Source organism: Cyanistes caeruleus, chromosome 6 (assembly GCF_971803275.1).
Source record: "Cyanistes caeruleus chromosome 6, bCyaCae1.hap1.1, whole genome shotgun sequence".
NCBI classification, from domain to species: Eukaryota; Metazoa; Chordata; class Aves; order Passeriformes; family Paridae; genus Cyanistes; species Cyanistes caeruleus.
This window is the reverse complement of record NC_141706.1, coordinates 25,318,522-25,345,307: the sequence shown is the minus strand read 5'-3', so window position 1 is coordinate 25,345,307 and position 26,786 is coordinate 25,318,522. Positions and strand designations below refer to the sequence as shown.

At 40.9% G+C, this 26,786-nt stretch overlaps 1 protein-coding gene across 5 annotated transcripts in view; it reads left to right on the top strand.

Annotated features, from left to right (window-relative positions):
- The window catches only part of SLC1A2 (solute carrier family 1 member 2), an 81,961-nt gene that overhangs the window by 2,160 nt on the left and 53,015 nt on the right, over window positions 1–26,786 (top strand). The gene's annotated exons all lie outside the window — the stretch shown is intronic.

Here is a 26,786-nt window from a genome sequence, read left to right as displayed (position 1 = left end):
GTCCCTACCCATGCCAGGATTGCAGGAGTCTCCCGCTTCATGGCTCTCTGATGAGGTAGGGGGCTTGTTCAGTTTACAGACTTGCTGGTAGTAGGAAAGAAAAGATTTCGTGGATCTCTGCTTGCCCTCTTATAACACTACCTAGTATTAGACTGTGTTTAGTGTGAGCCTCCCCTTTATCCCTGGATGTTGTCATGTTGTATCAGCATGATCTGCTCAGGATAGGACTCTCTAAGGACAGAGTGCAAAAGAAAGCTCTGTTTATATTGCCTTTGTGTCTCTCAGGCTAAAAGACTTGCTGAGCTGATTTAAATAACCCAACACATGTCTGGGAGGGTGTGCACACAAGTGTCCCATTACCTGGTAAGAAGAAGAAACTGGCTGGCTGTGCAGTGGCCCCCAAGCAGTTGATTTAGGAGGAATGGAAGGTTAGAAAGTATTGGTTTGGGTTGCTTTGGAAAAAAGACAATCCCTCAGTCTAAAAGAGGAGAAATACATAGGGCTCTGGCTTTTCACAGGACTGTGTCAGAACTCATTAATTTATCATTTGCTATTGCCTTACCTTTGCAGGGAATTTCTGCTCTGAATTTGTACATTTTTGTTTCGGTGGCAGCCCAGCAGTTTAATCTGCCCTGTGTAGCATTTCCTCTATTTAACTAGATACTGTCGTCAGGTGATCAGAGACATGAGGAAGAAGTTCAGAGGTGGAAGGACCAGTCTAGGGTTGCTGATCTTTCACTTCTGTATCCTTGGACTACTGCAACTATCCCTCTCCTCTGGATGGTTCAGTCATCTGCTGTTTGTATTCCCACATGAGGTGGCCACAGAGGTCTGTGCTTGTTTTGAACCAGTGGTGGAAGGTGGGACCAATTGTACAGGAGTTTAATAAGAGGTGGCTGTGTTAGAGAGATCTGTCAGCTTTGGATGAAAGGAGGTTTTAAATGTGTGTAGAAGGAGAGGTGCTTTCAAAGGAATTTGACTGAATAGGCAGGCTACAAAAGATCAGAGTAACAAAACCAGAAAGGCTTCAGTAGATGCATGCTTTTGTTTTTCATATGGAACAGAGCTAAATTGTCAGGGTGAGAAAAGAAACTAGAAGTTTAGGCCTTGTTTTCAAGCCTTGTAGGAAATTTACCTCGACTAAGTCAAACTGAAATTATTGTTTGGTGTGATTCAGTTAGCGGTCTGTGACAGCTGAAGGAGGTGTGGAAAAAGAAGTTGAGTGGGAAGCATTTCAATTGTCAATCTGTGTTTACCAGTAAGAACCTCTTCCAAAACTGAATTCTCATCTTTCTCTCCACTCAAGTGAAAAGCTGAGGGTAGAGATTAGCTTTCTCTCTGGTGTAAAGGTCAGCAAACCGAGGCACCAAAAGGATCATCAGGGAAAGTGAATATTGACTGGACCTTGTTCAAGAAATGCTTTCCATCAGCACTGGCACAATATAAGAATGGTGGCAGAAACACTGCTCTGCTTGCAGTAATGGGCACTACCTCAGGCACACACAGGTACATGGAGAAGGGTCTGCTGGAGGTGGGAACAAAGGGATACACTCCATATTTACGTCTAGTTGCTCGTGAGATGTTCTGTTAGATATGTTAGCTGAGATCAAAAGTATATAAAAGTTTTATTTTGTGGTGTTAAAACTGCTGCTCCAACTACAGCCATTTTTGTAGTGACTTACTACTTTTCTAACAGGGAAGCTTATGTAAAATCTTCAATGTGAGGATGTCAGGTGTGTGACAGGATGTTTAATGGACAACAAAAGGCCCTGATATACAGAGGAAGGTAAATCTGTGCTCCATTGTTAAGTCATTTGCAGACAAGATTTGGTAGGAAAGATTTCCTTGCCTGTGCCTTTCCAGTCATTCTTTTCTTTTCTTTTTCTTTCAATATCTTATTTGATTAAGCTTATCCATGTATGGAAATTTGCTGAACAAATCTTTCTGTTCCAAGAGGATGGTCAACAATGGGAAACTTCAGTTGGAAGAAAATGAGAAGGAAACGTTCAACAAAAACATTCAACACATGGCAAAATCAGACCCATGTGCCCTCTGGGTCTATCTTACTCTAGCTCCAGCTAGTGGGATTTTGGTTTACACTGTATATTGAAGGTTTAGTCTTTCTTTCACAGTATCCCCTGATACAGATCTCATTACTAAGACGGGTTTTTGGTGTCTAGCTGGTGCTGAAAATGGAAAATAGCCTGTTCAAGGAGGAAGGGCTGGCACCAGATATGGACACAGTTCAAGGTTTCTTGTTTTTATGTTCTGCTTAAACGTCCTCTGCTGGCCATGACTGCAGGTGGGATGCTGCTGGGAGACCTGGCTTTCTGATCTGTGCTGGCATCGCCTTTCAGGAGTGCTTAGCATGGTTCAAAGATCCCAGAACATGAGTCCATACCCACAGAATGTGGTGTCTGCTCAGTATGTGGTGGGTTGACCTATGGAGATTTACCAAAGCAGAACATTTCAACATTTCCTTTGCCTTTACAGGGTTACATGAGATTGACTCTGGTTGGTTGATGCCCATGCTTACCTTCAGACCTCTGAGCAAAGTCCTTGCTTCACACGGTTTTATTGTGGCTCTTATCTCACTCTCTAGTCTTACAAAAGGGAAAGAATAGAGTACCTTGCTACTGTTTTTCTGGTTTTGTATTTTTTTTAAAAAAACAACTCTTCCAGAGTGCTGATGTAGATACTCCAAAGATCTAGAGATGTGTTTGTATTTTGTATGCCTCTAAAGAGGAGGGGCTTCAGGTGTGAAGTTTGGATTAGGGTCCGCTCCTTCAGGAATATAGCCACTAGGAGACACTATCACTGCATCTATAGAAGCAATTTAAACAGGCAGAGCAGGTGCCTGAGCTGGGAGCTCAGCCCTCTGTGTGCAGGTCAGCCTCAGGTCAGCCCCGTGCCTTTGCCTGGACAGCCCTCTCCCGCTCCATGGGCATGGTTAGGGAGTCAGCAGGGGCCAGTGGCCATTCCCAGTGCGCACTTTGGGTGTCATCACCGTATTTTGCAGGGGTTAATAATACTGATGTGGGCTCTTCCACTTCCTTTGGTCTCAGTTCTGGAGAGTGGTCCCAGGGAAGATTTATGAAAAGCACAGAGATGTCACTCATTCAGATTTGTGGTGCACAGCTAATGGGCACATCTGTGTGTGTGTGTGTGTGTGTGTGTGTGTGTGTGTGTGTTTGTGTGTACATACCCTGCTGCAAAATAAATCAGTGAAGTGTGAAACATTGCTACGTTTAAATAGACAGAAGTCTGGGAGATTCCTTAGTGTCGTGGTTTGATTAGTGAAATAGTGCTTCTCAGTTCTATAATAAAAATATAATATAATATAATATAATATAATATAATATAATATAATATAATATAATATAATATGATTTATATTAATTATGTTATTATAAAATACTATTTTATATATAAAATATTATAATATATATAAGATGTAATGGAATACAATAAAATGGTGTTCATGTAATAAGGAATGACACAAATGCAGCGCTCCTGTTCTGCATGGCAGGTACAGAGATTCCCACCTTGGTATTTGACTCTATCGATATTTTACTTAGGAGGAAACAAACAAAAAAACTTCAGCTGAGGTACATTCTTTCTCCCCAAACTTGGTTGTTTCCACATTCTTCTATAGATACTCCTATCTTCATCACAAGTTGCACTGTCTCTGAAACTGCAGTCCCACTCTCAGGAGTGCTGTTTGTCTGTGCTACCAGATCACTAAACAATAAAAGTTTGGTTCGCATCAGAGAGCATATGATTTGATTTCTCCAAAATTTGCCATAGCTGTGGAACCCAGATAGGTTTTATATTAGATGTAGATGGGTGGTTATTAGTCAACATAAGTTAACACAGGAGGCACAAATAATTAATACCTTACTGGCATAAAGCTCTGTGAATACAAGTTAACCTGTCAACATTTTTTGAACAAATTTGAACATTAAGAATTAATTTATTGCACAGGATTATTATTTTAGTCATGCAGCTGTGATGGTTTTGGATCTTGGAGCAGGAGTCATAAACCATTTGCTGCACTGTCAAGACAAAGCCCGAAAGGGAGATTGCCAGCATATGTTATGCACCTGGCCTGGAGACAACATAACACACCTAGGTGAGTCAGGAAAACTAACTTGGCATTTCATCGTAGGGTTCAGGCACCTACATAGGAGAGTGGGTTTTCAGGATCTGCCACAATATATACAACAAGCACACCCACACATTTCTTGTCATCTGAGTTCTTTTTCTGTAATTCACCCACAAAATTCCTCTGCATAAAAACTTGAGGAATTATTCTTGCACAAATATTTAGATACTTCGGAGGATGAAATCTTCCAAGTGCGCTCACTGTTGTTTTTATGGAGGATTTGATATGCACCAGCACAGGATGGAGATATTTCGCCCTATGCTCTTTCTGTTTCGTGGGACAGATGGAGTGAGTGTAATTAGTCATATCAGCTGTGGCTCTGACCTCATTTCGCTGTTGTCAATTGCAAATCTCTCATCAATTTCAGTAAAAGACAATTAGGCTTTACAGAAGACAACTCGTGATCCTTAAACGACACAGTAGTTCTCATGGCTCCAGCCTTCATTCTGGCCTTGAGATACCCTTTCCAAAAAAAGTTAGCACCTAGACAGTAACTCCAGTTTTATACATATTCAGATGATTTTATAGACACTCAAGGATTAATATGTTTCCTATAAAGCCTACAGGTGCTTATTTATTTTGAGCTTTTTGGAAAGAGCGGGTTGTATTATTGGATTAGATATGAAGCCTGAAGGGAGACGGTGTTTCCTTAAACGATGACTAAAGTTTTCAAAAACCTTATCTTACCATGGGTTTCTGTGAGATAAATGTGTGTGTTCAGCCTTCTTCGTGGATATACAGGTAGATGTCTGTATACAGTTCTCTGAGAAGTCAGCATACAGAGCAGTACTGCATCACTGTACTAGAAAATTATTGCATATAATTTTCTCTTCTTCATTTCCCCTTGATCTATGGGCTGTCCCAACGAAGACGGCTAAAAACTGTAAATTTGTGTGTTTAAAGGGTCACAGTTTTTCAGTTGAAAAAGAGAAACATTAAAGCTCTTTCAGAGGCAGTGTGGTGGGTTCCTTTGTGGTACAGGTGACAGTGGGAAGGCTGGGACTGTGTGTGGACACGGATCCCACACTAGCAAAAGCCTGCAGTGTTGGGCTGTGTCTTACAGAGCTGTCTCCCTGCCAAAGCAGTGTGTGTGTGAGGGGTGTGGGTGAAGGCACAGTGCTAGCAAGGGGCCCTTCATCTTCAGTACCTTCTCCTGTAACAGCTTTCCATTTTCTGTGGGATTTAATTCCCTTCGCTGGCAGAGTGTGTTACAATCTCTGCTATTTAGAGCTATTAATGATTTCTTGAAAGCACTGGCTGGATCTGTCGAATCCATCATCTCTGTAATTGTCCATCCACTAATGAAACTCCTCTTTCACCAACTCTATACAATGTTTCACCCAATTTTAGCCTCCAGCTCGTTACTTTGAAATGCTATTACCAGAGGCATACAAACAATAAAATAAGTGTGCTTTTATATACTTAATCCTACTTCAGCATTAATTTAAAGGCTCTCAGTGTGCTTAAAGTTTTAAGACAATTAACTACATTTCAGTCCTTAGGAAAGAAAACAGACTAAGTTCAAAGCTCATCATATTTTCTAACTTTTATCTTCAGCATCTTTGATCATATGTGAGCAATTCCAAATTGGGGATCTTTACAAGGAAGAACTAAAAAAGGACCAAGACATAAAAGAATTAAGGAATACTCTGCTAATTACAGGCATCTTTAGGAGAGCAGCATGGAATTCAAGAAAATGCAGTATTTCAGGTTCACTGCTGCATCTGAGAAATCAAATTCATTGAAGCGTTTTAAAGAAAAGAAGACAGAATGAGATTTTTAAAACAAAATCAATTTAATTTTTACTTTTCAAAAATAAATTCTTAGTTTCTGCTTCAGTTAAGAACACTAAAATGGTGAGGCCTCCAATACAAAGGAAAATATTTCACTGTTTATTAAGGAAATGTTTTGAGTAGACTAAGACAATATTTGTCTTTTTTTGTGTTTTTCAAAGTGCCAACAATCTCCTCTTAGAGAGTCGTAGAGAGCAATAAAGTCCCCCCTCATCCTCCTTTTCTGCAGGCTGCATAAAAAGGCGTATCTGATTCTGTCTTCAGCTGGATCAGTCGTGTTGCTTCCAAAATTTCCTGGAAGTTTTGAGCCTTTTTTTTTTTTCTGTCAATCTCACACCCAGCAAGTATATTTTGCAGTGTTGATTTTCACAACTGCAGTTTTGCAGTGTTGGTTTTTAGTACTGGTAACCGTATGGAGGCATAGAGGCTGCCTGCCTGAATGTTCAGTGAGCAGGATGCTACTGCCACCCCCAGAGTCAAGGTCCTTGAGCCCCATCCATCAACTGAGTTTTTTCTTATTCTCTAATAGCTCACTATCAACTGCATCCCTAATAAGAGGACAATGGACAGCACCTCTGAAGTAGGTATTTTGGAGCAAGCTTAAATTTAATCTATCAGCTCTTTGGCATATTGAGAATATTCAGAGATGTGTCCAAGTGTAAAATCTGTGTGAGTGAGGAAATGATCAGTTTGGTACTAGAACACTTACAAGGGTTAAAAGTAAAACCTGCATTCAAACTGTTACTTGTCAAAAGTGTTAATGCATTCATTTATCCCAGGGAAAACAGGTAAATGGGTCTAAGAGGAGTTACATCACCTGCTAGTTCGCATCTCTGTGTCATTTTCAAGTTAGTATCACTTAGCCCTACTGCCAGATTTGTGCTTCACATCTGGGAATGACTGGACTTGCGGCCTCCTCAAGCCATACCATGTGGTTTCCAGATGGTGGACTTCATCTCCCTTGAGGCAGGAACCCCTGGTGTTTGCCTTTCCAACTGTTCGTTGTACTTTCTGTAGTGTCATTTATGCAGCAGCTGAACGAAGTTTGGCTCTTGGAGACTGTCTCTTTCGCAGGGACAACCACAGAGATCACCTCTAGGCAAGTCACGTGCCCTGCTAAGCTTCTGACACTGCACATCATTCACAAAGGCTGGCTGGCAGCTGCAGGGAACAAACCTGCTCATTCCTACTCCCTTGGACAGGTGTGTCTGATGCAGCACCCTCTTAGAGGGGTTGGCAAACACTTCTTGTACATGTTTCCAATCTGGAGGAGCAACGTGACCAGAGACCAGTTTAGATCCTGAAAGTGGTGTAACTGTATTAGTCCAGTAATGTATCCAAGCTAATGACAGCCTCTTAGTCCAGCTAATTATCTTGAGTGCAGGAGAGCACTAGCAGGGATCTGCCAGGCTAGCACACAGGCAGACACAGGGACCCTTTGTATCCCAGGTTCAGCCCATACAGTCTCAAAGGCTGTTTCTCAAGGCAGGGAAAAATAACATTAGCATTATTTATGAGTACAAAAATTAGGGCCAGTGTTTGTGGGTTTTACAAACCACCAACTGCCTAGGACCATGTCTTCCTTAACTGAGAAAGGGACAACACGTACATAATGTGTAGCTGGGGCTATGGGAGTGGACTAGAGGCTCTTCAGAGGTCCTTTCCAACTTTAACTGTTCTGAGACTCTGTTCATGACAAATACGTGGCATACAGAATCTCCATGTAGTATCTTCTTACCCTAGTTCTTGGCTATGCTGTGATGCCATGTGCTGCTGGCACACCATCCTGTAATATACTCATCCATGCACTGAGTTTTCATGAGACTGGATTCAGGCTATGTATACATGAATAATAATCCAGCACAACAGAGATAGCTGGACCTGCTAAGTCCCCACTGTGCTGGTTACTATGTGGAGAGCCTTAGGTGTGCTTCTGGAGTACACTCTTGGTATAGCTTAATCCAAGTGTAATTCAGCTCCCTAGTATGAACCAGAGCACAGCAGGTGGACATCTTTAGGAAGTTCACTCCAGAAGCTCACTTTGGACTGAATTGCTAATATAAGTCTACCCTCAGCTGGTCACTGATACGCCTCAGGTAAGTGTTCTGCGGTGGGCAGGTGTTCCCTGGCAGGCTCTCATCGTCTTCTGGCTGCTGATGTGTGTGCTGGCAGCACGGCTCCTTCTGCAGGCACAAGCTGAGGTGTTGCCCTGGCCCTTGTCTGTGGAAGTCACTTGTCTGTGTAAGTCACTAATGATCAGTACTTGGCCTGCTTGCCATGAGCAGCCCAGACTGCTGAAGGGCAAAGTGTGACTGGAAGCAGACCATGGTCTCCAGTCACACAGAATGTGGAGGCTTCTGTTGCAAATCCATGCCAAGTGTGCAGAGGGTTCTGGGCTGCATACAATGGCAGAGGCTGCATCTCAAGTATATATGGTTTAGTACTCTTCCTTTGAGGCAGAAAGCCCTCTCATTAATTAAGCATCTGGTCCTTATCTGTGTAAGACCTACTTTTGCTGTGGTAACTGAGAAAAGATTTGTCCTGAAAAGCACACGTGTATATAAACACATGTCATCCACATACACGCATGCATATGGGAATTAATTAACACCTGGTTGCTATTTATACCACAGAATTTAGGTCAGGTAGTGGAAAACAGATCAGAATTGCTCACCTGACATTTTAGGAGGACTTAGAACAGGCATTTTGCAGTGTCCCATGTTGGAAACTGTCAGGAAATACTATTTCTATTGACATAAAAGTGCCAGAGGAACCTTCACAGCTGTGTAGGGCAAAAACATACAAAAGCTGTCTCACTGTAATACCAGAGCACTTTAGTAGGAAGCCTTCTGCTGCTTCCAGGATTAGCTGTTGCTTTTCTTCTTGCTTTTTGTTCCTGTCCCATTTGCAGGTGTCTTTTCCCTGGTGGTCTGCTGAAGGGGGTTCCTAATAACCCTTTCCAAGGGGAACCTGGGGAGGATCTTCTGAACGATACGGTAATGGGTTCAATGTTTAGGGCAGAAGGGCCTCACAGCAGTCACCATCTCTTCAAGTGAGTTGCTGGAGTGCCTTGAGGAGGGCATTCCTGCCACCTTTTCTGGTAACGGGTTTGTGTCACACGGTGGCACCCTTGCAAACCAAATAAAGCTTGAACTCCCACTGCAGCCTCACTCGGGGACCTCTGGGGGGTCTTCACTCTCACTCTGTAACTGGGGCTTCAGTGTCTTTTGAATGTTGATCCCCTAATTGTGTCTGGCTTGAAATCCTTGAATAGGTGGAAAGACTTACTGGGCAGCAGGAAACAGATAAAACCCACAGGGACAGTGTGGTTGTGTAAGCTTTATTTGTGTTGGTAGCCTGGCAGTCGTCACAAGATTGTAGTGCAAAGGGGAAAATCCCAATATGTTAGATGGTATTTATGGTGATCATTTTTGCCAGGACATTTTTTCCTCAATAATATTTAATGATGGTAGTGTTACTATCAGTTGCAGTTAAGGATTTGTGAAGCATACACCTGGAACATATGTAGCTAAATTCACACCGAAGGAATCCTGTTCTGGCCACCTGGATTCTGAACAGCTTCCTGGCTTAGATGGAGGTATTGTGTTACCAAGTGCTCTTCAATACTTACACTATTTTGCCTTTCCACAAAGGAGGTACATGGTTTTGTTTAGGTATTTCAGTTTTGCAGTTGTGCATGTTTTGGAATCCTCTGCATCTTAGGAGATCAATCCTATTGAGCCTTTTGTTATTGTGCTGACAGTGACTGAAAGCTGGGCTGGGTGTCAGAGCACAGCTGTATATTAATTGTTACATACATTTGCAATAGAAAGACAGGTAGTTGTCTGCTCTGGACAATTACACTCTCTTACAGAACTCCAGAAAGCTGCTGCAGCGAAGGTGTGGCAGTGTTTATCCCCAGAACCTCTTTGTGTGATGCATTTTTGTAGCTAAAAAAAGACAACCTCAGTTGTTACGGCCCTTTGATGTAGCAGCCGTGGTATTGGCAGGGGTAAGGTGGAGTCCAAAACCAACTCAATTTGTAGGAGTTATTTATTCACTAACCTACAGATAAATGTTTCTAATTCAAAATATTGGTTAGTTAACCTGTATGTATTGTCCAAGTCAGGAGAGAAGAATGCATTTTTATGTCTTGAGGGAATAGCAAAGATGTAGTCTTAGAAAAGCTTGAATACCTGTGTCTTTATTTCTGTCCATTTTAAACTTGTTCCCAAAATACCCTGTGAAGCCAGCATATGTAGCCCCTAACAATAAAACCACAAAAATCAATAATACTTAATTTGTGAAGTTTTCCCATGTGTCTGGATCACTCAGTCTGGGTTTGCCCTTTGTTTTGATAAGTACAAATGATTTTCTGCTGTATGTTATGCTATTCAGCCTGCATATAAAACTTCTTCATTGCATAGGCTTCCTTGACAAATTGATGGAACAACAATGTAGGATTGATACAATGAACTTGAAAAAGTGTTAAGTGACAGTTTAATTCCACTGGGTGGTAACAGTTCATAATATTTTCTATTCAGACTCTGCATTGAAGGTACAAAAACACTGTGATGCCTGAATCAGTGTAAGAGCTGACATATCCATCTTCCTCATGCAAATACAGGAGGATTTAAGCAGTCAGCACATGTCTGAGATTGCTAGGCTGCTTCTGACAGCCATAGCCTGCTGGGTGCTGGAGATGATGAGAAGAAAAAGCTAGAGCTCTGACATCAAAGCCACTGGCTTCACTTCTGCAAAGGGAGCACTAAATGCCATCACTTGGAAGCTGGTTAGTGCTGATGAAAGGACCCTGGCAGAATGGGGTATGGGTTGTTGGACAGGCACATCAAGAATCATACTGAAGCTGCAGAAACAGTGCTTGTTGCCTGGAGGTCAGACATGGCTGCAAGGGTGAGAACTGAAAAGAGAGGCATGCATTAATTACCATCTTCTACCTGTGTGTCAATGCCTGGTAATTGCCCTGGGTTACTCACTGTCCATACACCCGCCATCCTGTGTGTGTTTTCATAATTTTGGACACTATGAGGATATCACAGTAACTGCCAAATGCTGTTTCTTCATTGTTTCCAAGAAGGAGAAAAAGGAAAGAGATGGAGGATTTTAATGACTAGCCAGTTACCCTCTATTTATATTCTCTCTGCCATCAAGAAAGATGATAGTTTGGTCAGCCTCTCTTCTCATCTATGATACATCAAGAGTGGCTACATAGAGGTGCTATTTCTCCAGTCTGTCACAGTTATGTTGTGATACCAGTGTGCCTAAGATGTGCCTCTTGGTGGCTAAAATTACACGTGCAGGAAGAATAATGTCTCCTAATTTATCTTCTTATGTTGACAAAGAAATCAGAGACAGCTTAGGAGAAGTAACGTACTCTCATCTTCATAGGTGGAGAGTTAAGATGTGAAGTTTGCTCCCTGTCACACCAGAATCTGCAGCTGTGGATAGGAAAACTGCCCTGTCACCATGGCCAGTCAGGCAATGCAAAACTCTCTGTTTCCCATATTTTTCATCCCAGGTGATGCTGGTTATGCTTTTGCTCTGCTTCACTAGAGCAGATGGAGACCAGATGAGGTGCTCAATTTACTTCCTTGTGTGGACCTGCAGTGGTTTCCCTCCTCTTATGAAAATATTGTCTATACATTTGTTGAATTGCTTGGGAAAGTTTGGATTCTCCTTTTGCTTTCTCTCAGTATTGTTTTTGTTTTTTTTTTCCCAAGCTGAAGCTTAAATTATCTGTAAACTTGACAATCATGATTCATTTTTAGAGGCAGACTGCCTTTCTCAGAACTGCTGTTTATAAGCACTGTGAACTGATGGGTTTATTAAGAGTGGCTGATTTGTAAATCTAGGCTTTTAGACAACAAGAGCACATACCTAAAAGATAGATGGGACATTTCCTATTGATGGGAAATACACTAGTGCCAAATGTACATCAAAAGCTGGAATGGAAAGAGCTCTATTGGCATGTGATCGGGTTATTGCATTTTGCTAATCTTCCATCACCGTCTGTTTCGCAGACTATTTCGTAAGAGTACTCAGGAACAGAGAAGTCAAAACCTATCTGAAGCTGGCTGTTCCTTTAACAGTTTCCTGGAATAATGTGTCATGTTTCAACATACGGCTTATTCCTAATAACTTATGCTTTTGACATAACTTTAGATTCTGTCTTGCAGGATGTTCTGTCTAGAGTAGCAGTTATAGTAGTATAGCAGTAGTTATAATATTAGTTGAATAAGCAAGATCTCACCCTAGAAAAATAACTTTTTACACGAGAAAGAGTGAAAGAAAAGAGTAGTGTGTTTTCTTGAAATTTGCCATAAACAATTATTGTGAATTGTCTTTCTTGTTTAAAGAAGATGCCCTTGTATCTACTGAGACATGGAAGATGTTTTACAGACAGACAAGAAACACATTCAAACATGCAGTCACTGTTATATCCCAAGTGGTAATCTGGCACTAAATTGTCAGGTGTCTCTAGGACATAACTGACAAACGTGGCATAGTTGTAAATTGTCCCATTAGATATATTGAAAAATTTACATAAAAGCAAAGAGGGCCTAGCTATCGTTTGGTTCGTGTGTCTGGGTATTACTGAGCTTAAAACACCTTTCTTAAAGTTTTATTGTGAAATTCTCTTAATCATGGTCAAGTTCAGTGCAAAAGAAGAATTTGAGCACTGTGAGAGTGATCTTCACAGTCCCATCCCAGTATAAATTAGAATATTCTAGCAGGTGTTTCAATTTTCAAAACTTTGAGGTTGTTTATAGTGGCTGATGAGTGTACTAGACATCCTTATCTTGTGTTTTCTCCTCAACATTTCCTTTGTCCAGTGTTTGGAGAATGTGGTAGAGGAATGGTTGAGCTGTTATATTTCTGTCTTCTCAGATGAGTATCCTTCTGTTCAGGAATTACACTTGTTAATTCCTTTTGAAATACTCAGATTATGTATGTGGAACAGAAAAGACTCCAGATTTTAGCCCTAAGTCCAGTACTCTTATAAAATCACTCATTCACACCCAAAGTGGAAGTTCTGTACATCTTGTTTAATGCCTATATCTTCAGAGCTTCTTCTGAAGACCCTCGCTGCACTGCACTCCTTGGTGGTTCTTGGCAGACCCATAAACATGTATGAGTGTGTTTTCTCAGTGACTGTGAGTGCAAATGTCCACATCACATGCACATCACTGTTCACATCTGCTGTCCCACAAGTTTCCCCAAACATTTTAGCACCCCTCAGATCTGAAAATTTTTCGGTCTCAATTTTTTTAACTGATCAAGTAGTGACCCCTGACAAAAACTACAGTAGGATTTAATGGTGCTGGCTACCTGCTCTCTTCTGTTTACACTATAAGCCTCTATGTCATCTTTTTTTTCAAACCACTGGCAATAGTTGGTCACCTGAACTAGAATCAGACTTGATAGTTGCCAGAACTAATTCATTATACAAGTGTCAGGTTTTAATTGAAAAGAAAGTGATGAAAAAAGTGCATTCTAGGATTTTCACAGTGCTAAACAAATGCTTTTAATAGGCACAAGGTAGATATTCTGCCTGTTGGTTACTTTTTAGATCTTTACTCTTTGCAAGAGCAAATAAAAATTAATTACAAAGGAATGTGAGGAGGGTGGTGCACATTTAATTGCATCTCTCTTAGCCAGCTTTGCATCATTTTTTTTGGGTTTGCCAGTAGAGATTGTTCTGGCTATTTGGCCATGTTCTGGCAATCATTTCTCATCACTTGCAATAGTGGAAAATTTCATTTCAGGCTTACTCTTCCTTCAGTGAGCCTATTGCCAGTGTGGCTGGCAGCAAAAAAGCAGTATTGGTGGAACATGCTGGTCTTTTTGCTCAAGCCCAGACTTTCATAGAATACATTATATGTGCCATATGTAAATTCTAATGCTTTGCTGGATTACCTGTTATCTGAAAGTCTTTCTTTAGAAGTCCTTCACTCTGTCTGGAAATGTATGGGCTTGCCTTCTGTGAAGCAAGTTATTTGCTAATGGGCTGTGAATGAGCTGCTCTGCAGTAATTCCTCACACAGATAAGATTACCCCACAGCAAAGGGAAAGTAACTGACTATACCTTGAAAGTATAGAGATCCAGCAAGTAGCCTTTAGAATTGGAAAAGCTTTGCTGCCTCCCTCAAAAAAACCACATCTTCTTTCAGTGCACTTTGAGTTTCAGCAGCTCTGTTTTCCTCAGCTTGGTCCTAAACGGGACTGCCCAGATGAGGCCAGGAGATGGGGTTGAAGAATTGTTTTTGACTCTTCTTGTTTCTGACTACCAGCTAGCAGTACATGAGACACTGCAGGTTTGAGCCTGGCAGTTAATAAAACCACTGGATGTTGTGCATGAAATGAATTTGACTCATCCTTGTCTTAGAAATACAGTCGTGTCAGAGCCACACTTTCTTCCCATGTTTCAGACTTTGCCTTGTTCCCTCTGTGGCACAGTTCCCTGGTGCTGTGGGTGTAAAAGGAGCAGGACATTTACAAAAAAATAGTGCATGATTGCTTGTGATTCAGTGGAGAAAACAACCCCAAACAGGTGAAGCTCAGTACCATTTATGTGGTATTTCCCAGTTTTCCCTTCACAGAGCATTTTGTTAACAGTAAATGCTACTGTACAGTAATACAGTAATACATAACCACAGGGACTCACAGGGCTGTATGGGAGGGTGTAATTAACACTAAAAAAAGATGAATTGAGAAAACCAGAACAAGCCAAATAGATGCTTCCTTAGTGAGGCTGTGAGGAAAGTGCTCACATATGATAAGTGGACTTTTTTTCTGTAGTGAAATACTGTAAATAGGCTAATGAAACTCCATTTAGTAATACACTGATATTACAACTTCTAAACTGCAGTTGTGGAGTGATATTTTTTCCTGTCTTAAGAAAATACAAACCTGAAATTCGATTCTGCTAGCAGATGGAGAGCAAAGATTCACTGTATTAAAAAGACAGAATTCCCAATACTGAGATCTGCTTTATAATAGAAAATATGACATAGTTTGAACTTTATATCTGTGATTTTCTTTTTGTTTGTTTGTTTGCTTCCCAAAGCAGAATAGAAAGACAGTTCATATCATCAAACTCAGCTAATCTCATTTTTTAAGAAGTGGAGAAAGACCAATCTCTGTTCCTCCCTGTTTGCTTAATGCTGTTGCTTTTAAGATAACACGCTGGTAAAATGCAGATTGGGATGTATGGGTGGATGCTTGAGGTACAGAAAGAGGTGGGCTTGGTCAGAAATAGATTTAGAGAGCTGAAACTTAGCTATTGCCTCTTCATACAGTTAGCCTCAAGATGCAGATCTTTCAACCCCTTGCTGTGCTGAGACTGCTCTGCCGCTGCTCTGGGCTGGAGGGATGTAGGGCAATTGCAGTCAGGAGCATTGTGCTGCTGCATTAGCCCAGTGCTTGCTCTGTCAGAGTGGCCTGTGTGCCGTGGTAAGCGCTCTGGTCAGCCGGAGCAGGGGCAGTCTGTTCGCTTTCCTCACGCTGCTGAGCCCTGGCAGTCAGGGTCGGGGTGCAGCAGCCCTTCTGCAGGCTGACCCCAGAGCACTTTGTCTGGTGGAGCAGGAACGATGTGCTTGTGCTGACCTGAGAGCTGATCTCTGTCAGGTCTTCAGACAAGAACCTGAACCCTGCCAAACTAAAGTTCTGTCTAGACAATTAGATACTGTAGTGCACTTAAAACTTAATGTGGATTGTCATATTCTAGCGCAACATAAGAGATTATGAATTAACTTCTCCTACCTGTTACTCTCTTCTTCCTACTATCTTATTCACAACTCATCAGAAATACATGTCTGCTGAGCTTCTCTTTACTCTTCATTTGCCTTTTAGAACTTAGTCATATGTGGTTTCTCTGAGTTTTGTTTCTCTCCTAGCCTTAGATTTTAAACTGAACCATAGATATCTGACGGCTTTACTTTGTATTAGCATGCCTGTTGTCTCCTCTAAGTCAGTGTGAATTCTGTGCTCATGAAGGATGCTAAATGAGCAGCCAGAAGAATAGATTTGGGTTGGTATTTCTCCATGGGCAGGAAAGTCTCAGTGCTGCTTCAGTACAATCTTTTAAAGAGGCTTCCAAATGTACAAGCATCTGATTTGCATATGCTTGAAAAATCCCATCTTGCCTTTTGGAGGGAGTGAATGCAGTCCCAACAGATATTTATCCTTTGGCTGCTCCCTGCTGTGTCTGCCACAAATAATGTTTTTGTGGTTTGTGGGACTGTTTTGTAGGAACTGAAATCACTCCTTTTGCATATATCACAAAACTGCCGTTCATGGTTGTGCATTTCAGTCACAGCCGAGTCAGGCTGGACTGAGTCCAAGAATGATCCCAATTCCCCTCCCTTAGGCATCCAGTTCCACTCAGTTGCAACACCAACACCCTCCACTGTGTAAAATTACTTCTGCCTCTCCCAAAATAAAAGATGTTGCGATATTATACCGTGCTGTTGCTCCATCCGTCATAGAGGAGTGGCCCCATTAGAGAAGCAAGGCTGACAACATGTGCGCGACTCATGCGCTAGCGAATTATGTGTTGTTATAAAGAATAATTATTTCAAGCTGGTAAAAATGGCCTAAACTACAAGACACTTTTTCTGAAATCATGGTCAGTGCCACCAAGCAAACCATGTACCTGTCACCGTTCCTTCTGACTTGCTTTTATGCTCCAGGGAGCTGAAGGAGCTGTGCAAAAATGTGACACGGACTTTCCTGGCCAAAGGACACAGACTGAAGCTGTTCTATCTCAACATTGGAGGTGGTTGTGTGAGTGCTTTTGTGTCCCTATACAATTGGTCCTTCACTAGGAGAAACAGATCCTATTATAATGTTAACATGAAACCAAACAAGGCTTTTCCAGGAACTGCAGTGAGACAGAAAATGGAAACAAAGAGTGTTTCTTGTTAGTTTCTCTCAGGCAGGTGACTTTGCAGACAGTGAGATCTATTTTCTGCTTGTGTCCACTGATCATCACTCTCCTGACTTCAGTACAGCTTTGTCAGCTTATGTCAGCAGAGATGTGACCTTCTGCTTGCCTGCAATTTATAAAGACAAACCATCGTTCATGGGCAGTGTTTTATGTGTGTTTTATGGGGCAACCTCAGCTTCGGTGTACACACATCTACCTGCCCTTTGTCAAGACATACACTGTTCAAATTATTAGTGGTTTTCAGCAGCAGAAAATGATAAGTTCTGTTCCTGATCGCTGTGGTGTCGTGTGTTTTACTGAGAAAAGAGTGCAATAGTTTGGTAGCACTGGGATTTCAGAGTACATTAGGTAAGCTCTAAGATATTTTTTTTCTTTATATATTTTATCCTGGAGCTTTGTCTCCTACTCTCAAGCTTTAAGCAGCTCTAACCGTTTTTCTAACCACAAAGAGACAGAATGGGTTATGTTTAAAAGAGAGTTTCTTTCTCTGAACTTCAAAATTCCAATGCAAAATACGTGTGGTTTAATTTTTCTTCTAATACAAGATACCTCCTGACATTAAAAAAATTATTATTTTAGATTAAACTTAGGTGATAACTATAAAAATCAAAGTTTAGGGGAATATTTGGATGCCTGCTAGTTTTTGATAGAGCTTTTGTATGCAGAGTTGTCATGGTTGCAAAAGTATTGGAGAAGATTTTTAAGGGGTTTTTGTACATTCAGTAATCCAAACTATTTTTTTGACCAATACATATGTAAGGAAAGTTTTTAGTGTTCTAATATTATAAGAAAATGGAAGCTATATTGATGAGCTCTGAAATTCTGGTTTTGCACTATTGATTAAGAGTTTTCATAGTGGGTTTTACTTGCTCAGATCTTTCCTCTCCCAAAAAATACATAAAGCATTTTATTTTATAGTATTTCCTGGAAATTCATTTAGGAGTTAGTATGAAAATCATCATGAAAATAAAGGGAAAATTCACTTGGAAATGAAATATGCCAGTGGCATTATTTGAGGACAGTTTTTTTGACCTTTAATAGCAAGATCAAGCTGTACTTCTGTGTTCTGGGATTGGCATGGACAGCAGCTGTTCTCCAGAGGGTCAGACAACTGCTTGAAGCTTACAGAATTTGTTGACACAATGCTTGTTTTTTCAAAAGGCTCTAAATAAGTGCTGTTGTGAGTCTTTACCTCTTTAAAACCATTTATTGGTGTCATCCTACTTAACAATTTTTCTCATTTTTTCTTACAGTCAGATTTATTTGGTTATTCAGATTTGTCTTTAGTCTTTACTCACTAAGGGATTTGGTTGGTGACTCAAGATAAGAGACCTTTCATTCCCAAATGAGTAGCTGAGGTAGGGTGCATCACCCTTACCAGGAATTTGTGTCTTTGGGTCAAAACCAGAGCTTGCTGTAGGGCTATGCAGCTTAATCAAAGTCTTACCCCAACCCAAACTTTTCACATTGTGATGTCTGATATACTCAGACATCACTGTAGGCTGATAACTATTATTATGATCTGTTCTAGCACAGATTTTTCCACATCTCTTCTTGTCCTTTCTTGTCCTTGTCCTACATCTAGGCTTTGATACGCAGGAATGAGACCAAAGACAGGTTTTACACTCAGGGTTTGAAATCCCTATCTGATGGTCTAGAACAGATACTTTAACCTCATCAGCCAAGCAGACAAGAGCTGTATCTGCCTGTCTGTCCATCACAAGCCTTTAATGAGTCCTTTGAAAAAAAAAAGATAAAATCAAAGAATCAGTGGTGTGGGATGCTTCACTTTGCCGAGACTCTTGGCAGGTGGCATTGATCATTTCTAGGAAAATGCAATAAACTGAAGAGTAGGCAGTTTTCTTGCCAACTATTCAAGTCAGGTCGTGCTTCATTGCAGCTTTATAGAGGTAAACGTGTGATCCCATTTCAGAGGGAATAAGGGAATTCATCTGTTCAACAAAGCTAGGAGCAGATCAGGCCAACCAGCTGACATTAATGAGTGGCGGCACAGCAAGTTTCTTAGACAAACTTATAGCTCAAAGCACAGACTCCTGCCTTCTGTCAGGTTTTTGTTAGAAATAAATTTTCTATCCTAGGCTACAAAATTAGAGGGAGAAGCAGAGCTAGCCTTTATTGTTGCTGCCATGGGAAGGAGAAATAGTGAAATTAATGCTATTTCTAATGCTATTAGTAAGTTGCCTGTGCATATCAGAGGACATTGTTTTATTTCTAGGGAAAGCAATAAACTGAAGAGTAGGCAACTTTCTTGCCAATGGTTCAAGTCAGATCATGCTTCACTGCAACTTTGTAGAGGTAAATGTGGGAAAATGGGAATTTCAGAGGGAATGGAAGACTTCAGCTGTTCAGCAAAGCTGGGAACAGATCAGGCCAACCAGCTGAACACAAAGGAGTGGCAGCACAGTGAGTTTCTTGGAAAACCTGTAGTTCAAAGCACAGACTCCTGCTCTCTGTCAGGTTTTTGTTAGAAGTCAGTTTTCTGTCCTAGGCTGACAGAGAGAGAAGAAGTCTTTACAATTGCTGCCATGGGAAAGAGAAATTTCTACTTTAATATTTTAAGAAAGTAGCCTGTGCTTATCTGAGGACATTCTACTGCTGGACTCTGAGCTGAGATATAATGCTGCAGGTTGAGACAAATATTTGTACTGTGAAGAAAGGAAATTAATTTATTTGCTTTGTCCTCATGAGATATAACTAGGAATATTCAGATTAAAAAAAAACCAACAACAACAAAAAACCAAACAAGGGAAAAATTAACTTGAATTTACTGAAAAAAGTCCAAATGCATGCATGTATTTATGTATTAATGGCAAGATTCATTAGACAGTTTTGGACATTTTTAGGGGAAGCAGTGGAAGATAAATTCCTTACAATTTTAATGAGCAGGCTGGACAAGTGACTGTGACATCACAAGGCATACCACCTGAATTGCTCAGGAAGCGCCCAGATAATCTACTAGGACATCTGCCTTAGACTTTTATTTGAGAGAAGAAAGGTCAAATTAAAAAATACCCTGCTCTTCCTTTTCTTCTGCAGTAGGATCCTATTGTCCTTTGGTTTTGAGACCTTCCCCACACTTGACATATTCAGTGTGCACAACAGAGAGGGGAGCGCTTGCTTATCTTCAGTTTCTTCATCACTGCAATATCTGCACCACTGCTCCAAAGCCATCTCTTGGCGGGAAACAAACTACTCCTTCCTCATGTGGGGTGCAGTCCATGGCTGGAAATGATCATACTAAGGCCAAGGAGTGACCCTGAAATGGAATCCACTGAAAACTGGATAGTGGGGAGGGAAGGAGGAGGCCTGTGTGGGGCCATAACATTAGCAGTGGGGTTGTCCTTAGCAGATATTTTAGCTATTCAGTAAACCCAGATAAAGTCGTGATTCAGGAATATTCAAGGCAACTCCCTCTTGCCTGTCTCTTGAAATGGAAACATTATAAATTGGGTTGAAAAACCAAAGAAGAAAAAAAAAGGAAAGGAAAAAAAAAATAAAGAAAAGGATAAACAGAAGAAATAAAAATCAGTAAACCTTCATGAAAACCCACAAAGTTTGGGGATGATACGTATTTTTTGCTCTGTGTTGATTACCACTCAGCCCACAGGGGCTGGCTGTAATAAACACATACTGGTTTGGATGTAGTCATTGCTTCATGACTGAGTTAAAAATAGAGAATTACCAGAAACCCCAGAAGTGCTGATTGTAACGAGAGCAATGCTGCTTTTTGCTAGTCTCCACCCATCCCTAACACTTGTATATTTTCCTCTGTCCTGCAGCCAGTTTAGCCATCCCTTGCAGACAGCTGATGGCCACCAGACTCTCTAAAGGTTACCGTGTGTTAAGCCCTTCCCCACTCAGCTGATTTCCCTGCAGAAGCATTAGGAGGATTGGCCAGGGGATTTAAGAGCCAAAATTCATACCCCAAGAAAGGCAAAATACTACAGCTAGAGCCTGGTTTGTAAGATTTAGTCAAATATTTATAGAGACCTTTACTTGCACTTTCAAGGCATTTCACTGCCCAGAGTTCAATAAACATCTCAGGCTGAATAGTACATCTAGGTGTCATTTCACCAAAAACTGAATGATCCAGTGTTTTCTTGTACTTGTATCTTAGTTCCCTCTGTGAAATGGAAAGGAAATTACTTAAGCATGGGGCAGAAGAGTTCAAGCCTGGTTTTGCAATGCCTCCTCTTACAAGCAGTCCCTGTGAGATTACTTGGAAGAATAAAGACGGCATTCTTCCTGTCTGCAGAGCACATCAGGAAGCTGAAGCCAAGGGTTTTTTCTTACTGAAGAAAATCAGACTATGGTCTGTGCCCTGAGACATGGTGAAATGGAGAGGTGCCTGCCAGAGCTCCCCTACTTTCCACACGGCCATTACTCCAGCACAGATTAGGAAAACATATTTGGGTCTTTACACAGCCAGGAGTAATCCAAGGTCTAGGTTGTCACGTCCAGGGCAGATGGAGTCAACTATTTGTCCATCTCATAACTCTTCAGTGTGTGAAATAGTTTTTCTTGTACCCATATGTCTTCTGTGCATACATGCATATTTCTGCCTCTGGGACCTCCTTTGCACCAGAGAAATCCCTTCTAATTTTTATTGCATGATGTCCAAGTGACCCTTGCCTTTATGCCACCTGCAATAATCATAGCATCATGTTTCCCAGTACAAGGGAAGGGGGTACTCAGCAGCTACAAGGCTGTGAACACAAAAGAGGTCTCACTGTCTCTCACAGGCTCAGACTGTTTAATTTCCAGTCACAGGCTCCAGGAGAAAGATTTCTAAGACTGTTGGTGGCTTTGGTATTGTTTTTATTATATAATAAAACTCCACAATAATATGTATCCAAAGATGTACCATTCTGTTAATGGAACTTGTTTCTCCCTCAGCTGTTTTTTTCCAACATCCTATTTAGAGAGGCTATGATAAAAGTAAGAAAATCTGAGCACATCAATCTGATTCATGTTTTCCTCTTTCTTTGAGATGCAATCATTAATTGCAGACAGAGCTAACAAAATCATCCATTGTAGAGCTGCTGAAAAGGCTGTGGTAAGAAAGAGAAGAGAGCTAAATGCATGTGGCTGCCCCATCTTTTCCAGGCTGTCCAAGGATCCCAGGGAAATGTTGCATGCTGTGTGGTTCTTTCGGTGTCTTCCTTACCCTCTTCTAAAGGTAGATGTAAAAGAGGATTAACTGAAAAAGCACTCGGTGTCGTCTTGCTCAGCCACCAATCTAAGCAAAGATTTATCAAGGGATCAGCCTAGTCTGTGGTGCAGCAAAGATTAGCCAGGCTTTAAAATAAAACTACTTGGAAAAAAAGTTCACTAAAAATAAACTGTCGTGCTTTTATCCATGAATAGGTACAAGGACTGCAAATAGACACCAGTGCTTAAACCAACATGGAATCCCAATCATAGAGCAAAGAAACAGCTCTCTTGTTTTGAGATATGAAAAATAGGAATTTTAATACCTCTGCACTGGATGGGGTGTGGTGTCCTGGGTTTTTTAAGAAATCGGGAATCTGGCATTATTTTTAATGACTAAATGGCATCATGCTATTAAAGAAGCACGTGTACAGACCTGTCAGTTGGAATCTTCCTGCTAATGAACATCACTGAAATTCTTGGTGCTTACAAATGCTTTGTTATTTGAAAAGTGACAGGGTGCTTTAGATCCCAAACAACCCAGACACCACTATTAGGGGACTTAGCACATCAAACCTGGTTCACAGAGAGCAGCATGACTCCTCTTCACAGCATAAACTGTAGAACACATTCCCTGTCTGAGGCAGACTGATAATTAGTAAGAGATTAAATGCAATCAAGTAATCAAGGCGCTTTGATCACAGAAGCAAAGAGTGGTTTGGGTTGGAAGGGACCGTAAGGTTGATCTCATTCCAATCCCCCTGACAGGGGCAGGGAAGCCATTTGCTAGATCAGGTTGCTCAAGGCTCTGTCCAACCTGGCCTTCAGCACTTCCAGGGATAGGGAATCCACAGCTTCTCTGGGCAACCTGTTCCAGTGCCTCACCATACTCACAGTAAGAAGTTTCTTCCTAACATCTAACCTAAATCCCTCCTCTGTTAGTTTAAAACCATCCCCCTTTGTCTTTCCACCATCTGCCTGTGTATCAAATCCCTCTCCCATCTCTGACTGTGTTTTGTTTAAACTAGAGGGCTAGCAAAGAGCCCCCCCCCAGCCTCCACAGTTTACTTCTGCTGAGTAGAAGAGTTTTCATAACACCTAACCTTAGCCTCCTCCTCCTCCTTAAGCATTAAGGTTTTTTCCTTCAGTCTACTACAGCCACAGATGAAAAACAGTTTCTGTCCCATAGAGCAGCCTATTTCATAATGGAATGCTTTTCTGATCCCCACTTAGTGTTGTATCTTAATTTAAATACCTAACTTTTTATGGGAAGAGTTACCTTTGTTATTTTGTTATTATTTGTTATTAAAGCTTGCAAGAGATGCACTACAACCACAGAATAAATCTGATTTTTGTTCCAGTCATAATAAAGCTACCAGTCACTTGGGTTTATAATATGGTATTTTCATGGTGGTTTGCTATATTCAGCAGAACCTCTTTCCATTTAACCAGCAGGTTAGACTTTGGGCCTTTCTTGTAGGACATTTTGAAAAGAGCACTTGTTTGGTGAGAGCTCTACCTTAATATCTCTTCAGAGAGCCTACTTTAACTCCCAGCTCTCAACCAACTGGAAGTTATTTTCCTTCTTACTGAAAGTTGTCAAGATTTGGTGACTGGCCTCATTGAGCTTTGTTACAGTGTTTATGTGTCTGGTACTTTGGACCAAATGAGGTTACAGTCAGTATTCTGCACTTTACTGTATGCTTTCAAAATCACAGGCTGGCATCTGGAGAGAGAAAAATGAAAAGTGAAGAACTTTGTCAGATGGGATGAATCTCTTAAGTGGGTCAGGAAGTGTTCTGCATGCCCACCTAAGGGGGTGTAGTCATTAGGACAGTAAGGCAAATGATGTTGTTCTCTTTCTAGAAAAATATTATTTGTCTTTCTACATTATAAAAATATGGCTGTTTTGAGAAGAATCTTGAGTCTTGAGTAGAATCACCATGATTTTCATTGTGAAGGGGGTGGTAGAGTCTAACTTCATTTAAGCTTTTGCAAATTTAGGTGGCATATTCTCATTTTCTAAGAAGTTTCATTTTTGTTATTCTTCTAAACCACAAATGGGACTTAATTTGCTAGACTATCTTAGTTTCCTCTTTGTTTTCCCTCTGTAAAGACACCATTTGGGAAGTAATTAGAACAAAATAAGAGTTTAGTACATTGTCTGGATTAAAGCACCCTGTTTTTTGATGAAAACTGTCTAGAATCCTACAATAGAAGGACGGTGATTTATTAAGTCTGTGGTCAAGCATTGAGAGGAGAATGTTTAGGTGATTAACCTTGGCAGCTAAGTAATATAATTGAGCAAACAACAAAATGCTACATTGTTGATCACTTCAATTTTATGCTGTTTTAACTCTCTTAAGCTGAGTGGTATAACAAAATTTAAACAGAGGGAATAAAGCCTGTGGTTACTCTGCCTTTTAATTTTCTCTGCTTTAATTTCCATTTAATGTTCACTGTTACAATCCCGGGAGTGAATCCAGTGAACTGATGCTCCATGTTCTCACTACAGATCTCATTTGATTCCAGGATGAATCTCTGATGCCAGCCTAAGGAGAATTAGGCTTAGCAAAATTAGACTTCTCTAACACTGGTGTAAGAAACCTGAGGGTCAGGTAATTTTTCTAAGGTCAATATTTTTAAATGTTTTAAAATGCATGAGAGACATTTAAATGTCTTTTCTATGGCAAATGCCTTGGTATTATTGTCCTTGTAACATAGTTCCTGCAAATAATTTCTGATTTTTGTTGGGGTGGCTGGGATCAAGCAGCTTGCAACAGAAGATGATGGATGGGGTGTTATGGAATGACGTTCCTAAGAAGTACATCAAGGTTTGCACTAGCTTCTCAGTATTGTGTCTAGGATTCTGCTTTGGAAGAGAGCACCTAGAGAAGGTGACATCTACACAAATGTGCAAATTAAGGCTGTACTGACACTCTCACACTCACTTACCTTCCATAACCTTCCCACGTTGATGGTTTTTGAGATATAAGGAATGTGAACCCTAACATTAACTTCATGAAATTATCATTACCTAGAACTGATGCCTATGTCAATTCCAACACAGCAGGTTGAGACAGAAGAAAATGAAAAATGGGAAATTATTCTTAAGAAACATCAGAAATTCTCACTAGCATATATTGATAAATCATTTTCTGTACAAGCCTTTAAAATCTATTTTCCATCTCAAAACAAAAGGTGGGAAGCATAAAAGAATTTGGATACAAATTTGCAGAGATCATACCTGTGATGGAAGTGAGTAAGATGTACTTCAAGCTGATTTGCTTTCTGGAAGACTGCTGGGAGGAAGAGGAAGGTAAAAGAAAGAAACACGCTGGCTTTTAGTTTGTACAGCTAGAATCGTGAAGGGATGCCATCCAAGGACCTTGAATGTTGTAGTGGTCAGTAACTGGAAAGCAGTCTGGGGAGAGCTCTGGGCTAGGTAGGGACTACTGAAACAGGCAAATTGTCTACTTCCACCAGCCCAAGATAAAGACTGTGCTCCTGTGCTTTCACCTGGGTTTCTGCTCTGAGGCTGTTATTTGTGTCATTTTCAGGCTCAGGAGATTGTCTGTGCAAAGGAAGTGGCAGAACCTGGAGGCTCTGCTGTGAGCCTCTCAGCATTTGGTGTGGCACTGGCCAGTTTGAGGCATTACACTGATGGAGTCTGGCGTTGCTCCCCGGCGTGTGCTGCTGGCCTCCTCTGCCAGGGAGCAGCTTCTCCTGCACCCCTTCAGTCACACTTCCATGCTGAAGCTAAAGTAAAACAGCAGTGGAACCGCTGTGATACTCTAGGGGCCTCCAATGTGTTTCAGCATCTTAACAACACTACTGTGGGAAAGCATTCCATTCATTTACTGTGCTGGCAGGTGAATGAAGGCACAGGGAAGTTTGCAAATCACCAAAGTAACAGTGAACTCATGACAGAGTCAAGGACAAGTCTAAAGGAATTATAACTGCAAAATGCTAGTGAACTAATTAATCATTAAGTGGCTTATCTCCATTATTGCCAATAAAGCTGAGATGGCTTATTCCAGTTAACTTTTTCTTAGGTGTGCAAAATTGTCCTAATAGCTGCCAATAGCACTGATATCCTGATTTAAATAAACAGCAGAGGAAAAACACCGATAAACAAATGGTAGTGTGTATCTGTGTTTATTAGCAGCTGTCTTGTCTCCTGTAAGGCAGTTGGTGATGCCTACAATGAACTGCAATGGACTGGCTTCAGTTAGGCTTTTGAAAGGGTTGCCAGGCACCATAAAATTCCTGCCCATGTTTCTAGTCCAAGATCAGCCTTCCTATAAAGTCTGCCACACAATCTCTTTCTGGATGATTGACATTTTTTCACAGGATTCATCAGTTGTGAGCTTTTGTGTGGGTTTGTTTTTTCCTTTGGCTAGATTTAAAAAGGCTGGGCCAATGGGCAGAGCGGCCACTAACCTTAAAGGGAAGAGGATGTGATCAGGAATGCAAATCCTCTGCTTTTTTTCCTGTAGCCATTGTAGTTGTGCCTTTAAAGCATGTTTGTGTAGAACATGGAATTTAGATTTTTTTTTCTGGACTGGTTGTTTTTATGTGTTTTTCAAATTCACAAATATATGTTTATATATATTTTTTTAAATATTTTGTCCAGATTCTCATGAATTTTGTATTTTTTTAATGACAAAGAAACAAACAAGTGCAG